We start from the raw sequence: 14,727 nt of genomic DNA on the forward strand, positions 1-14,727 counted from the left end.
CCGAACGCGCTAACCATTGCGCCACGGAAGCCCAAAAATTAAATGGTCGTCAGGTATTGTGGAAAAACTTTGGCTTTCTACGTTACATTCGAGATCCCACAACACCGCTCCCGGGTATGCTTGAAGCACCAACCTATTGGCTAACAGCCGAACGCGCTAACCATTGAGCCACGAAAGCTCAGAAATTAAATGGTTGTCACGTATTGTGGAAAAGTTTTGACTTTTTACGCTACATCTGAGACCCCACAACACCTCTCTCGGGTGGGCTCGAACCACCAACCTTTCGATTAACAGCTGAACGCGCTAATTATTGCGCCACGGAAGCCCAAAAATTAAATGGTCGTCAGGTATTCTGGAAAAACTTTGGCTTTCTACGTTACATTCGTGATCCCACAACACCGCTCCCGGGTGGGCTTGAACCACCAACCTTTCGATTACCAGCCGAACGCGCTAGCCATTGCGCCACGGAAGCCCAAAAATTAAATGGTCGTCAGGTATTGTGGAAAAACTTTGGCTTTCTACGTTACATGTGAGATCCCACAACACCGCTCCCGGGTGGCCTCGAACCACCAACCCATTGGTTAACAGCCGAACGCGCTAACTATTGAGCCACGGAAGCCCAAAAATTAAATGGTCGTCAGGTATTGTGGAAAAACCTTGACTTTTTACGTAACATCTGAGACGCCACAACACCGCTCCCGGATGGGCTTGAACCACCAACCTTTCGGTTAACAGCCGAACGCGCTAACCATTGCGCCACGGAAGCCCAAAAATTAAATGGTCGTCAGGTATTGTGGAAAAACTTTGGCTTTCTACGTTACATTCGAGATCCCACAACACCGCTCCCGGGTATGCTTGAAGCACCAACCTATTGGCTAACAGCCGAACGCGCTAACCATTGAGCCACGGAAGCTCAGAAATTAAATGGTTGTCAGGTATTGTGGAAAAACATTGGCTTACTACGTTACATATGAGACCCCACAACCACCAACCTTTCGATTAACAGCTGAACGCGCTAACCATTGAGCCACGGAAGCTCAGAAATTAAATGGTCGTCAGGTATTGTGGAAAAACTTTGGCTTTCTACGTTACATTTGAGATCCCACAACACCGCTCCTGGGTGGTCTCGAACCACCAACCTATGGGTCAACAGCAGAACGCGCTAACCATTGCGCCACGGAAGCCCAAAAATTAAATGTTCGTCAGGTATTGTGAAAAACTCTGACATTTTACGTTACATCTGAGACCTCACAACACCGCATCCCGGATGGGCTCGAACCACAAACCTATTGGTTAACAGCCGAACGCGATAACCATTGAGCCAAGGAAGCTCGGAAATTAAATGGTTGTCAGGTATTGTGGATAAGTTATGACTTATTACGTTACATCTGATACCCTACAACACCTCTCCCGGTTGGGATCGAACCACCAACCTTTCGGTTAACAGCCGAACGCGCTAACCATTGCCCCAAGGAAGCCCAAAAATTAAATGTTCGTCTGGTATTGTGGAAAAACCTTGAATTTTTACGTTACATTTGAGATCCCACAACACCGCTCCCGGGTGGGCTCGAACCACCAACCTATTGGTTAACAGCCGAACGCGCTAATCATTGAGCCACGGAAGCCCAGAAATTAAATGGTTTTCACGTATTGTGGAAAAGTTTTGACTTTTTACGCTACATCTGAGACCCCACAACACCTCTCCCGGGTGGGCTCGTACCACCAACCTTTCGATTAACAGCTGAACGCGCTAACCATTGCGCCACGGAAGCCCAAAAATTCAATGTTCGACAGGTATTGTGAAAAACCCTGACATTTTACGTTACATCTGAGACCTCACAACACCGCATCCCGGATGGGCTCGAACCACAAACCTATTGGTTAACAGCCGAACGCGATAACCATTGAGCCAAGGAAGCTCGGAAATTAAATGGTTGTGAGGTATTGTGGATAAGTTATGACTTATTACGTTACATCTGATACCCTACAACACCTCTCCCGGTTGGGATCGAACCACCAACCTTTCGGTTAACAGCCGAACGCGCTAGCCATTGCCCCAAGGAAGCCCAAAAATTAAATGTTCGTCAGGTATTGTGGAAAAACCTTGAATTTTTACGTTACATTTGAGATCCCACAACACCGCTCCCGGGTGGGCTCGAACCACCAACCTATTGGTTAACAGCCGAACGCGCTAATCATTGAGCCACGGAAGCCCAGAAATTAAATGGTTTTCACGTATTGTGGAAAAGTTATGACTTATTACGTTACATCTGATACCCTACAACACCTCTCCCGGTTGGGATCGAACCACCAACCTTTCGGTTAACAGCCGAACGCGCTAACCATTGCCCCAAGGAAGCCCAAAAATTAAATGTTCGTCAGGTATTGTGGAAAAACCTTGAATTTTTACGTTACATTTGAGACCCCACAACACCTCTCCCGGGTGGGCTCGTACCACCAACCTTTCGATTAACAGCTGAACGCGCTAACCATTGCGCCACGGAAGCCCAAAAATTCAATGTTCGACAGGTATTGTGGAAAAACTCTGACATTTTATGTTACATTTGAGACGTCACAACACCGCTCCCGGATGGGCTCGAACCACCAACCTATTGGTTAACAGCCGAACGCGCTAACCATTGAGCCACGGAAGCCCAAAGTTAAATGCTCGTCAGGTATTGTGTAAAAACCTTGACTTTTTACGTCACATCTGAGACCTCACAACACCGCTCCCGGATGGGCTCGAACCACCAAACCTATTGGTTAACAGCCGAACGCGCTAACCATTGAGCCACGGAAGCCCAAAGTTAAATGCTCGTCAGGTATTGTGTAAAAACCTTGACATTTTACGTTACATCTGAGACCTCACAACACCGCTCCCGGATGGGCTCGAACCACCAACCTATTGGTTAACAGCCGAACGCGCTAACCATTGCGCCACGGAAGCCCAAAATTTAAATGGTCGTCAGGTGTTGTGGAAAAAACCTTGACTTTTTACATCACATCTGAGACGTCACAACACCGCTCCCGGATGGGCTCGAACCACACACCTATTAGTTAACAGCCGAACGCGCTAACCTTTGAGCCACGGAAGCTCACAAATTAAATGGTTGTCAGGTATTGTAGATAAGTTATGACTTTTTACGTTACATCTGAGACCCTACAACACCTCTTCCGGTTGGGCACGAACCACCAACCTTTCGGTTAACAGCCGAACGCACTAACAATTGCGCCAAGGAAGCCCAAAAATTTAATGGTCGTCAGGTATTGTGGCAAAACTTTGGCTTTCTACGTTACATTTGAGATCCCACACCACCGCTCCCGGGTGGGCTCGAACCACCAACCTATTGGTTAACAGCCGAACGCGCTAACCATTGAGCCACGGAATCTCAGAAATTAAATGGTTGTCACGTATTGTGGATAAGTTTTGACTTTTTACGCTACATCTGAGACCCCACAACACCTCTTCCGGGTAAGCTTGAACCACCAGCCTTTCGATTAACAGTTGAACGCGCTAATAATTGCGCCAAGGAAGCCCAAAAATTAAATGTTCGTCAGGTATTGTGGAAAAACTCTGACATTTTACGTTACATCTGAGACCTCACAACACCGCTCCCGGTGTGACGAGGTTTAGTGATTAAGATACTAAGCTCGAGCACGACTAAATTAATCACGACTAGGTTAAATTATAACAAGAAATAGAGCAAAGTTGAAATCACAAAGTTCTTTATTTCTCTTCTTAAGTTACCTTTACAACGTCCTCAGCCGAACTGCCTCTCCCTTCCTCGGCGTAACCGTCGAAATCGGCCACCTACGTCAGTGGTAAAACCCGGGCGAGGAAGGGATTGAATAAACATCTTGTATGGAAAAATATGGGGTCTCCGTATTTTTCCATAGTTCGATATCCTTGCTACAAACTCCCCCCACCTTAAGTGGAGCCTACAATCGACACTAACAAAAGAGGCAAGGATAATGACAATGTATGTGAACCTACAACTATAGTGCACAAAAAAAATGGTAACAAACCAAGAAAATTCGTAACAAAACAAAACAAAAAAAAAAGAACAAAAATATAAGAAATGGAGGGAAAATCGTAAAATTTATGGGGGATATGACTCGCTGTTGAGCTCATCGCTATCTTCGTACTCTGGGTCCGATTCTACTGATAAATTATCGTCCGGTTCGGAATCGTCCTTCGTCACAGAGGCAACAAACATGCGTCTCGAACTTTCCGACCTCTCTTTACCATGATTTCGGGTCGGACAGTGGAAGGCCTTGTGTCCTGCTTTCCCACAGTTGCGACACTTCAAGGCGCTATCATTCCTATGTTGGTTGAGATTTGAGAAACTTTTTAGATTCCCGGAAGTTGATTTATCAACGTCTTCGCGCTGTGATCTGGGCCCACTATGGTCTTGGACGTAATCGCGGTTCGGTTTCCGGTCACTATAAGGGCCTTGCCGGAACCGGTCTTGACGACGGTCAAATTCCTTCGTCTGATGAAGCAGACTCTCAGCTCTTTGAGCCGATTCTTGCACTTGGGTCAGTGTGGGGTTTTCCGGTAAGCGCATAATTTGAAGCAGGTGTGGGTTTAGGCCTGACAGAATTGTGTTAGCGATGCTCATGGAGCTAATTGAAGGGTCATGCATGCGGCAAAGCCGTTCTTTTCCCAAAATGTATTTAAGAACGGGTTCGTCTCGACCTTGTCTTCGACGGGATATCCGGTCTTCTAGTTGACTTTGATAATTATGGCCAATAAATGCCCGACAAAACCTGTCACGAAACTGTTCCCAATGCTGTACATCTGGACTGACTCTTTCCCACCAATATATGGAATCGTCCTCGAGCATAAATTCTACTTTAGATAGCAGATTAATGTCGGTCAGCCTAAGAGCTTTTCTGTATCGTTCCACCTGATTTAGGAACTCTAGGACGTCATCGCCATTACGAAATTTTGGTAGACTGTTGGTATGACTATCTAATGGAAGCCCGTTTAGCTGGGATGGGTTGTTGAAATGCGGTGTAGCGGGTGGCAAAAGGGGCGGAGACGAAGCGTTTAGTTGGGGTGGCAACGGAGGAGTTTGCGTCGTGTTTACCAAATTCGGGTCGTAAATTTGGGTATTATTGCTCGAGATCGAACCGTTTGGTGATACTATAGAATTTGTATTAGGATTACCGTTGACGGGATTCTGTAAAACTAATTGTGGCGAAGGGCACTGATTCGACGCACCAATAGTACTCGACGGGCCTGGGGACGTGCTTGAATGTTGGTTTAACCTATCAGTTAAATTTTTAATCATAGCGTTTTGGGCTTGACTTTGTACGGTTAACATACTACGCATAACCGACTCTTGTCGTTTGTTATTGTCTTCCAACATTGTTTTAAACATTTGGACCATCATTGCCATAGGGTCGCCAGGATTGCCTATAGCTTGTGGTTGGGCATTACTAACATTAGAGGTTTGGTCTACGGGTTGCGTGATTACGCTAGTTCCCGGGTCTCGCGGCAACTCGGGGTTAGGCTCGGAAACCTGGTCCCCTTTTGTACTTCGCGTATTTATGCCCATTTTTCTATTTGTAATTTTAGCGTATAAAGGGTTTGGGGTACTCACAGATTGTTGAAGGGTAGGTAAAATCCAAATGTCTTAATACAATTCGCGCAATGTTATTTTCAAATCTCTTAAATGTTCAAAATCTCTTAACTAATAGATATAGTTTATCAAATGTTCAACACTTGGAAGTAGATGCTCCCTCCCTGTTGTAGTCGATCCCTCGTTGGAGGAAGAGTTCTTTTCGTTTGGTCCCGCAGTCCCAAACTAGGTTCCTGTAGGTGATCCCTCGTTGGATGGAGAGTCCTTTTCGTCTGGTCCCGCAGTCCCAAACTAGGTTCCAGTAGGTGATCCCTCGTTGGATGGAGATTTTCTACGTCTGGTCCCGCAGTCCCGAACTTGTAGATATGGTTTTTCGTTTGTATGGTCCCGCAGTCCCATGCAAACTTAATTTAAAGGTGATTGATTTACGTCCGGTCCCGCAGTCCCGAACTTGTAGATATTATTTTTCGTTATGATGGTCCCGCAGTCCCATGCAAACTTAATTTAAAGGTGATTTGCTTTCCTATGGTCCCGCAGTCCCAAATTCGATCACCCTCACGTTAATGGAGTTCGGCAACGGAGAAGAAAAAAAAATCATCCGGAGAATCCCGCAGTCTTCCCGGTCTCCTTGATATAAAGCGCTGCTTCGTATAGCTCTGGTCCCGCAGTCCCGAGCTTCGATGAGTCGTGAGGAACGTTGTAAATATCGCGCTGGTCCCGCAGTCCCGAGCTTCGCGAGTCGTGATGGGTTCGGTAACAGTTACTTCAGGTTATATACTTTACAAGGGACTTAATTAAATTGCCCGGCGCCTCCACCAAATTAGTGTGACGAGGTTTAGTGATTAAGATACTAAGCTCGAGCACGACTAAATTAATCACGACTAGGTTAAATTATAACAAGAAATAGAGCAAAGTTGAAATCACAAAGTTCTTTATTTCTCTTCTTAAGTTACCTTTACAACGTCCTCAGCCGAACTGCCTCTCCCTTCCTCGGCGTAACCGTCGAAATCGGCCACCTACGTCAGTGGTAAAACCCGGGCGAGGAAGGGATTGAATAAACATCTTGTATGGAAAAATATGGGGTCTCCGTATTTTTCCATAGTTCGATATCCTTGCTACACCGGATGGGCTCGAACAACCAACCTATTGGTTAACAGCCAAACGCGCTAACCATTGCGCCACGGAAGCCCAAAAATTAAATGTTCGTCAGGTATTGTGGAAAAACTCTGACATTTTACGTTACATCTAAGACCTCACAACACCGCTCCCGGATGGGCTCGAACCACCAACCTATTGGTTAACAGCCGAACGCGCTAACCATTGAGCCACGGAAGCTCAGAGATTAAATGGTTGTCAGGTATTGTGGATAAGTTATGACTTATTACGTTACATCTGAGACCCTACAACACCTCTCACGGTTGGGCTCGAACCACCAACCTTTCGGTTAACAGCCGAACGCGCTAACCATTGCGCCAAGGAAGCCCAAAAAATAAATGGTCGTCAGGTATTGTGGAAAAACTTTGTCTTTCTACGTTACATTTGAGATCCCACAACACCGCTCCCGGGTGGGCTCGAACCACCACCCTATTGGTTAAAAGCTGAACGCGCTAACCATTCAGCCACGGAAGCTCAGAAATTAAATGCTTGTCACGTATTGTGGAAAAGTTTCGACTTTTTACGCTACATCTGAGACCCCACAACACCTCTCCCGGTTGGGCTCGAACCACCAACCTTTCGGTTAACAGCCGAACGCGCTAACCATTGCGCCATGGAAGCCCAAAAATTAAATGTTCGTCAGGTATTGTGGAAAAACCTTGACTTTTTACGTCACTTCTGAGACCTCACAACACCGCTCCCGGATGGGCTCGAACCACCAACTTATTGGTTAACAGCCGAACGCGCTAACCATTGAGCCACGGAAGCTCAGAAATTAAATGGTCGTCACGTATTGTGGAAAAACTTTGGCTTTCTACGTTACATTTGAGATCCCACAACACTGCTCCCGGGTGGGCTCGAACCACCAACCTATTGGTTAACAGCCGAACGCGTTAACCATTGCGCCACGGAAGCCCAAAAATTAAATGGTCGTCACGTATTGTGGAAAAACTTTGGCTTTCTACGTTACGTTTGAGATCCCACAACGCCGCTCCCGGGTGGGCTCGAACCACTAACCTATTTGTTAACTGCTGAACGCGCTAACCATTGCGCCACGGAAGCTAAAAATTAAATGCTCGTCAGGTATTGTGGAAAAACCTTGACTTTTTACGTCACATCTGAGACCTCACAACCACGCTCCCGGATGGGCTCGAACCACCAACCTATTGGTTAACAGCCGAACGCGCTAACCATTGCGCCACGGAAGCCCAAAAATTAAATGTTCGTCAGGTATTGTGGAAAAACTCTGACATTTTACGTTACATCTGAGACCTCACAACACCGCTCCCGGATGGGCTCGAACCACCAACCTATTGGTTAACAGCCGAACGCGCTAACCATTGAGCCACGGAAGCTCAGAGATTAAATGGTTGTCAGGTGTTGTGGATAAGTTATGACTTATTACGTTACATCTGAGACCCTACAACACCTCTCTCGGTTGGGCTCGAACCACCAACCTTTCGGTTAACAGCCGAACGCGCTAACCATTGCGCCAAGGAAGCAAAAAAAATAAATGGTCGTCAGGTATTGTGGAAAAACTTTGTCTTTCTACGTTACATTTGAGATCCCACAACACCGCTCCCGGGTGGGCTCGAACCACCACCCTATTGGTTAAAAGCTGAACGCGCTAACCATTCAGCCACGGAAGCTCAGAAATTAAATGGTTGTCACGTATTGTGGAAAAACTTTGGCTTTCTACGTTACATTTGAGATCCCACAACACCGCTCCCGGGTGGGCTCGAACCACCAACCTATTTGTTAACAGCCGAACGCGTTAACCATTGCGCCACGGAAGCCCAAAAATTCAATGGTCGTCCGGTATTGTGGAAAAACCTGGACTTTTTACGTAACATCTGTCATCTGAGACCTCATAGCACCGCTCCCGGGTGTGCTCGAACCACCAACCTTTCTGTTAACAGCCGAACGCGCTAACGATTGCGCCACGGAAGCCCCAAAATTAAATGGTCGTCCGGTATTGTGGAAAAACCTGGACTTTTTACGTCACATCTGAGACCTCACAACACCGCTCCCGGATGGGCTCGAACCACCAACCTATTGGTTAACAGCCGAACGCGCTAACCATTGAGCCACGGAAGCTCAGAAATTAAATGGTCGTCACGTATTGTGGAAAAACTTTGGCTTTCTACGTTACATTTGAGATCCCACAACACCGCTCCCGGGTGGGCTCGAACCACCAACCTATTGGTTAACAGCCGAACGCGCCACGGAAGCCCAAAAATTAAATGCTCGTCAGGTATTGTGGAAAAACCTTGACTTTTTACGTCACATCTGAGACCTCACAACACCGCTCCCGGATGGGCTCGAACCACCAACCTATTGGTTAACAGCCGAAAGCGCTAACCATTGAGCCACGGAAGCTCAGAAATTAAATGGTTGTCACGTATTGTGGAAAAGTTTTGACTTTTTACGCTACATCTGAGACCCCACAACACCTCTCCCGGGTGGGCTCGAACCTTCAACCTTTCGATTAACAGCTGAACGCGCTAATCATTGCGCCACGGAAGCCCAAAAATTAAATGGTCGTCAGGTATTGTGGAAAAACTTTGGCTTTCTACGTTACATTTGAGATCACACAACACCGCTCCCGGATGGGCTCGAACCACCAACCTATTGGTTAACAGCCGAACGCGCTAACCATTGAGCCACGGAAGCCCAAAAATTAAATGGTCGTCAGGTATTGTGGAAAAACTTTGGCTTTCTACGTCATATCTGAGACCTCACAACACCGCTCCCGGATGAGCTCGAACCACCAACCTATTGGTTAACAGCCGAACGCGCTAACCATTGAGCCACGGAAGCTCAGAAATTAAATGATTGTCACGTATTGTGGATAAGTTTTGACTTTTTACGCTACATATGAGACCCCACAACACCTCTCCCGGGTGGGCTCGAACCTTCAACCTTTCGATTAACAGCTGAACGCGCTAATCATTGCGCCACGGAAGCCCAAAAATTAAATGTTCGTCAGGTATTGTGAAAAACTCTGACATTTTACGTTACATCTGAGACCTCACAACACCGCATCCCGGATGGGCTCGAACCACAAACCTATTGGTTAACAGCCGAACGCGCTAATCATTGAGCCACGGAAGCCCAGAAATTAAATGGTTGTCACGTATTGTGGAAAAGTTTTGACTTTTTACGCTACATCTGAGACCCCACAACACCTCTCCCGGGTGGGCTCGTACCACCAACCTCTCGATTAACAGCTGAACGCGCTAACCATTGCGCCACGGAAGCCCAAAAATTCAATGTTCGACAGGTATTGTGGAAAAACTCTGACATTTTATGTTACATTTGAGACGTCACAACACCGCTCCCGGGAGAGCTCAAACCACCAGTCTTTTGAATAGCAGCTGAACGCGCTAACCATTGCGCCACGGAAGCCCAAAATTTAAATGCTCGTCAGGTATTATGTAAAAACCTTGACTTTTTACGTCACATCTGAGACCTCACAACACCGCTTCCGGATGGAGTCGAACCACCAACCTATTGGTTAACAGCCGAACGCGCTAACCATTGCGCCACGGAAGCCCAAAAATTAAATGGTCGTCATTTATTGTGCAAAAACTTTGGCTTTCTACGTTACATTTCAGATCCCACAACACCGCTCCCGGGTGGGCTCGAACCACCAACCTATTGGTTAACAGCCGAACGCGCTAACCATTGAGCCACGGAAGCTCAGAAATTAAATGGTTGTCAGGTATTGTGGAAAACCTTGACTTTTTACGTCACATCTGAGACCTAACAACACCGCTCCCGGATGGGCTCGAACCACCAACCTATTGGTTAACAGCCGAACGCGCTAACCATTGAGCCACGGAAGCTCAGAAATTAAATGGTTGTCACGTATTGTGGAAAAGTTTTGACTTTTTACGCTACATCTGAGACCCCACAACACCTCTCCCGGGTGGGCTCGAACCTTCAAAATTTCGATTAACAGCTGAACGCGCTAATCATTGCGCCACGGAAGCCCAAAAGTTAAATGTTCTTCAGGTGTTTTGGAAAAACTCTGACATTTTAGGTTACATCTGAGACGTCACAACACCGCTCCCGGGAGGGCTCGAACCACCAACCTTTCGGTTAACAGCTGAACGCGCTGACCATTGCGCCACTGAAGCTCAGAAATTAAATGGTTGTCACGTATTGTGGAAAAGTTTTGACTTTTTACGCTACATCTGAGACCCCACATCACCTCTTCCGGATGGGCTCGAACCACCAACCTATTTGTTATCAGCCGAACGCGCTAACCTTTGAGCCACGGAAGCTCAGAAATCAAATGGTTGTCAGGTATTGTGGATAAGTTATGACTTTTTACGTTACATCTGAGACCCTACAACACCTCTTCCGGTTGGGCTCGAACCACCAACCTTTCGGTTAACAGCCGAACGCGCTAACCATTGCGCCAAGGAAGCCCAAAATTTAATGGTCGTCAGGTATTGTGGCAAAACTTTGGCTTTCTACGTTACATTTGAGATCCCACACCACCGCTCCCGGGTGGGCTCGAACCACCAACCTATTGGTTAACAGCCGAACGCGCTAACCATTGAGCCACGGAAGCTCAGAAATTAAATGGTTGTCACGTATTGTGGATAAGTTTTGACTTTTTACGCTACATCTGAGACCCCACAACACCTCTTCCGGGTGCGCTTGAACCACCAGCCTTTCGATTAACAGTTGAACGCGCTAATAATTGCGCCACGGAAGCCCAAAAATTAAATGTTCGTCAGGTATTGTGGAAAAACTCTGACATTTTACGTTACATCTGAGACGTCACAACACCGCTCCCGGATGGGCTGGAACCACACACCTATTGGTTAACAGCCGAACGCGCTAACCTTTGAGCCACGGAAGCTCAGAAATTAAATGGTTGTCAGGTATTGTAGATAAGTTAAGACTTTTTACGTTACATCTGAGACCCTACAACACCTCTCCCGGGTGGGCTCGAGCCTTCAACCTTTCGATTAACAGCTGAACGCGCTAATCATTGCGCCACGGAAGCCCAAAAATTAAATGTTCGTCAGGTATTGTGGAAAAACTCTGACATTTTACGTTACATCTGAGACCTCACAACACCGCTACCGGATGGGCTCGAACCACCAACCTATTGGTTAACAGCCGAACGCGCTAACCATTGCGCCACGGAAGCCCAAAATTTAAATGGTCGTCAGGTGTTGTGGAAAAAACCTTGACTTTTTACGTCACATCTGAGACGTCACAACACCGCTCCCGGATGGGCTCGAACCACACACCTATTGGTTAACAGCCGAACGCGCTAACCTTTGAGCCACGGAAGCTCAGAAATTAAATAGTTGTCAGGTATTGTAGATAAGTTATGACTTTTTACGTTACATCTGAGACCCTACAACACCTCTTCCGGTTGGGCTCGAACCACCAACCTTTCGGTTAACAGCCGAACGCACTAACAATTGCGCCAAGAAGGCCCAAAAATTTAATGGTCGTCAGGTATTGTGGCAAAACTTTGGCTTTCTACGTTACATATGAGATCCCACACCACCGCTCCCGGGTGGGCTCGAACCACCAACCTATTGGTTAACAGCCGAACGCGCTAACCATTGAGCCACGGAAGCCCAAAAATTAAATGCTCGTCAGGTATTGTGTAAAAACCTTGACTTTTTGCGTCACATCTGAGACCTGACAACACCGCTCCCGGATGGGCTCGAACAACCCACCTATTGGTTAACAGCCGAACGCGCTAACCATTGCGCCACGGAAAACCCAAAAATTAAATGTTCGTCAGGTATTGTGGAAAAACTCTGACATTTTACGTTACATCTGAGACGTCACAACACCGCTCCCGGATGGGCTGGAACCACACACCTATTGGTTAACAGCCGAACGCGCTAACCTTTGAGCCACGGAAGCTCAGAAATTAAATGGTTGTCAGGTATTGTAGATAAGTTAAGACTTTTTACGTTACATCTGAGACCCTACAACACCTCTCCCGGGTGGGCTCGAGCCTTCAACCTTTCGATTAACAGCTGAACGCGCTAATCATTGCGCCACGGAAGCCCAAAAATTAAATGTTCGTCAGGTATTGTGGAAAAACTCTGACATTTTACGTTACATCTGAGACCTCACAACACCGCTACCGGATGGGCTCGAACCACCAACCTATTGGTTAACAGCCGAACGCGCTAACCATTGCGCCACGGAAGCCCAAAATTAAAATGGTCGTCAGGTGTTGTGGAAAAAACCTTGACTTTTTACGTCACATCTGAGACGTCACAACACCGCTCCCGGATGGGCTCGAACCACACACCTATTGGTTAACAGCCGAACGCGCTAACCTTTGAGCCACGGAAGCTCAGAAATTAAATAGTTGTCAGGTATTGTAGATAAGTTATGACTTTTTACGTTACATCTGAGACCCTACAACACCTCTTCCGGTTGGGCTCGAACCACCAACCTTTCGGTTAACAGCCGAACGCACTAACAATTGCGCCAAGAAGGCCCAAAAATTTAATGGTCGTCAGGTATTGTGGCAAAACTTTGGCTTTCTACGTTACATATGAGATCCCACACCACCGCTCCCGGGTGGGCTCGAACCACCAACCTATTGGTTAACAGCCGAACGCGCTAACCATTGAGCCACGGAAGCCCAAAAATTAAATGCTCGTCAGGTATTGTGTAAAAACCTTGACTTTTTGCGTCACATCTGAGACCTGACAACACCGCTCCCGGATGGGCTCGAACAACCCACCTATTGGTTAACAGCCGAACGCGCTAACCATTGCGCCACGGAAAACCCAAAAATTAAATGTTCGTCAGGTATTGTGGAAAAACTCTGACATTTTACGTTACATCTGAGACCTCACAACACCACTCCCGGATGGGCTCGAACCACCAACCTATTGGTTAACAGCCGAACGCGCTAACCATTGAGCCACGGAAGCTCAGAAATTAAATGGTTGTCAGGTATTGTGGATAAGTTATGACTTATTACGTTACATCTGAGACCCTACAACACCTCTCTCGGTTGGGCTCGAACCACCAACCTTTCGGTTAACAGCTGAACGCGCTAACCATTGCGCCAAGGAAGCCCAAAAAATAAATGGTCGTCAGGTATTGTGGAAAAACTTTGTCTTTCTACGTTACATTTGAGATCCCACAACACCGCTCCCGGGTGGGCTCGAACCACCACCCTCTTGGTTAAAAGCTGAACGCGCTAACCATTGCGCCACGGAAGTTAAAAAATTAAATGCTCGTCAGGTATTGTGTAAAAACCATGACTTTTTACGTCACATCTGAGACCTCACAACACCGCTCCCGGGTGCGCTCGAACCACCAACCTATTGGTTAACAGCCGAAAGCGCTAACCATTGAGCGACGGAAGCTCAGAAATTAAATGGTTGTCAGGTATTGTGGATAAGTTATGACTTATTACGTTACATCTGAGACCCTACAACACCTCTCCCGGTTGGGCTCGAACCACCAACCTTTCGGTTAACAGCCGAACGCGCTAACCATTGCGCCAAGGAAGCCCGAAAAATAAATGTTCGTCAGGTATTGTGGAAAAACTCTGACATTTTACGTAACATCTGAGACGTCACAACACCGCTCCCGGATGGGCTCGAACCACCAACCTTTCGGTTAACAGCCGAACGCGCTAACCATTGCGCCACGGACGCCCAAAAAAAAATGGTCGTCAGGTATTGTGGAAAAACTTTGGCTTTTTACGTTACATTAGAGATCCCACAACACCGCTCCCGGGTGGGCTCGAACCACCAACCTTTCGGTTAACAGCCGAACGCGCTAACCATTGCGCAACGGAGGCCAAATATTAAATGGTCGTCAGGTATTGAGGTAAAACTTTGACTTTTTACTTCACATCTGAGACCTCACAACACCGCTCCCGGATGGGCTCGAACCACCAACCTATTGGTTAACAGCCGAACGCGCTAACCATTGAGCCACGGAAGCTCAGAAATCAAATGGTTGT

General features: G+C 46.9%; 1 non-coding gene across 1 annotated transcript; it reads right to left on the bottom strand.

Moving 5' to 3' along the window:
- Positions 1–399: 399 nt before the first annotated feature.
- TRNAT-GGU (transfer RNA threonine (anticodon GGU)) lies at positions 400–472 on the bottom strand. Its single transcript has one exon. It is a non-coding gene; the product is annotated as a tRNA-Thr (tRNA).
- Between the last annotated feature and the right edge of the window lie 14,255 nt (positions 473–14,727).

This window comes from Phalangium opilio, unplaced genomic scaffold (assembly GCF_054372755.1).
Source record: "Phalangium opilio isolate 3A_F unplaced genomic scaffold, DU_Popi_V2 ptg000087l_1, whole genome shotgun sequence".
Classification (NCBI taxonomy): domain Eukaryota; kingdom Metazoa; phylum Arthropoda; class Arachnida; order Opiliones; family Phalangiidae; genus Phalangium; species Phalangium opilio.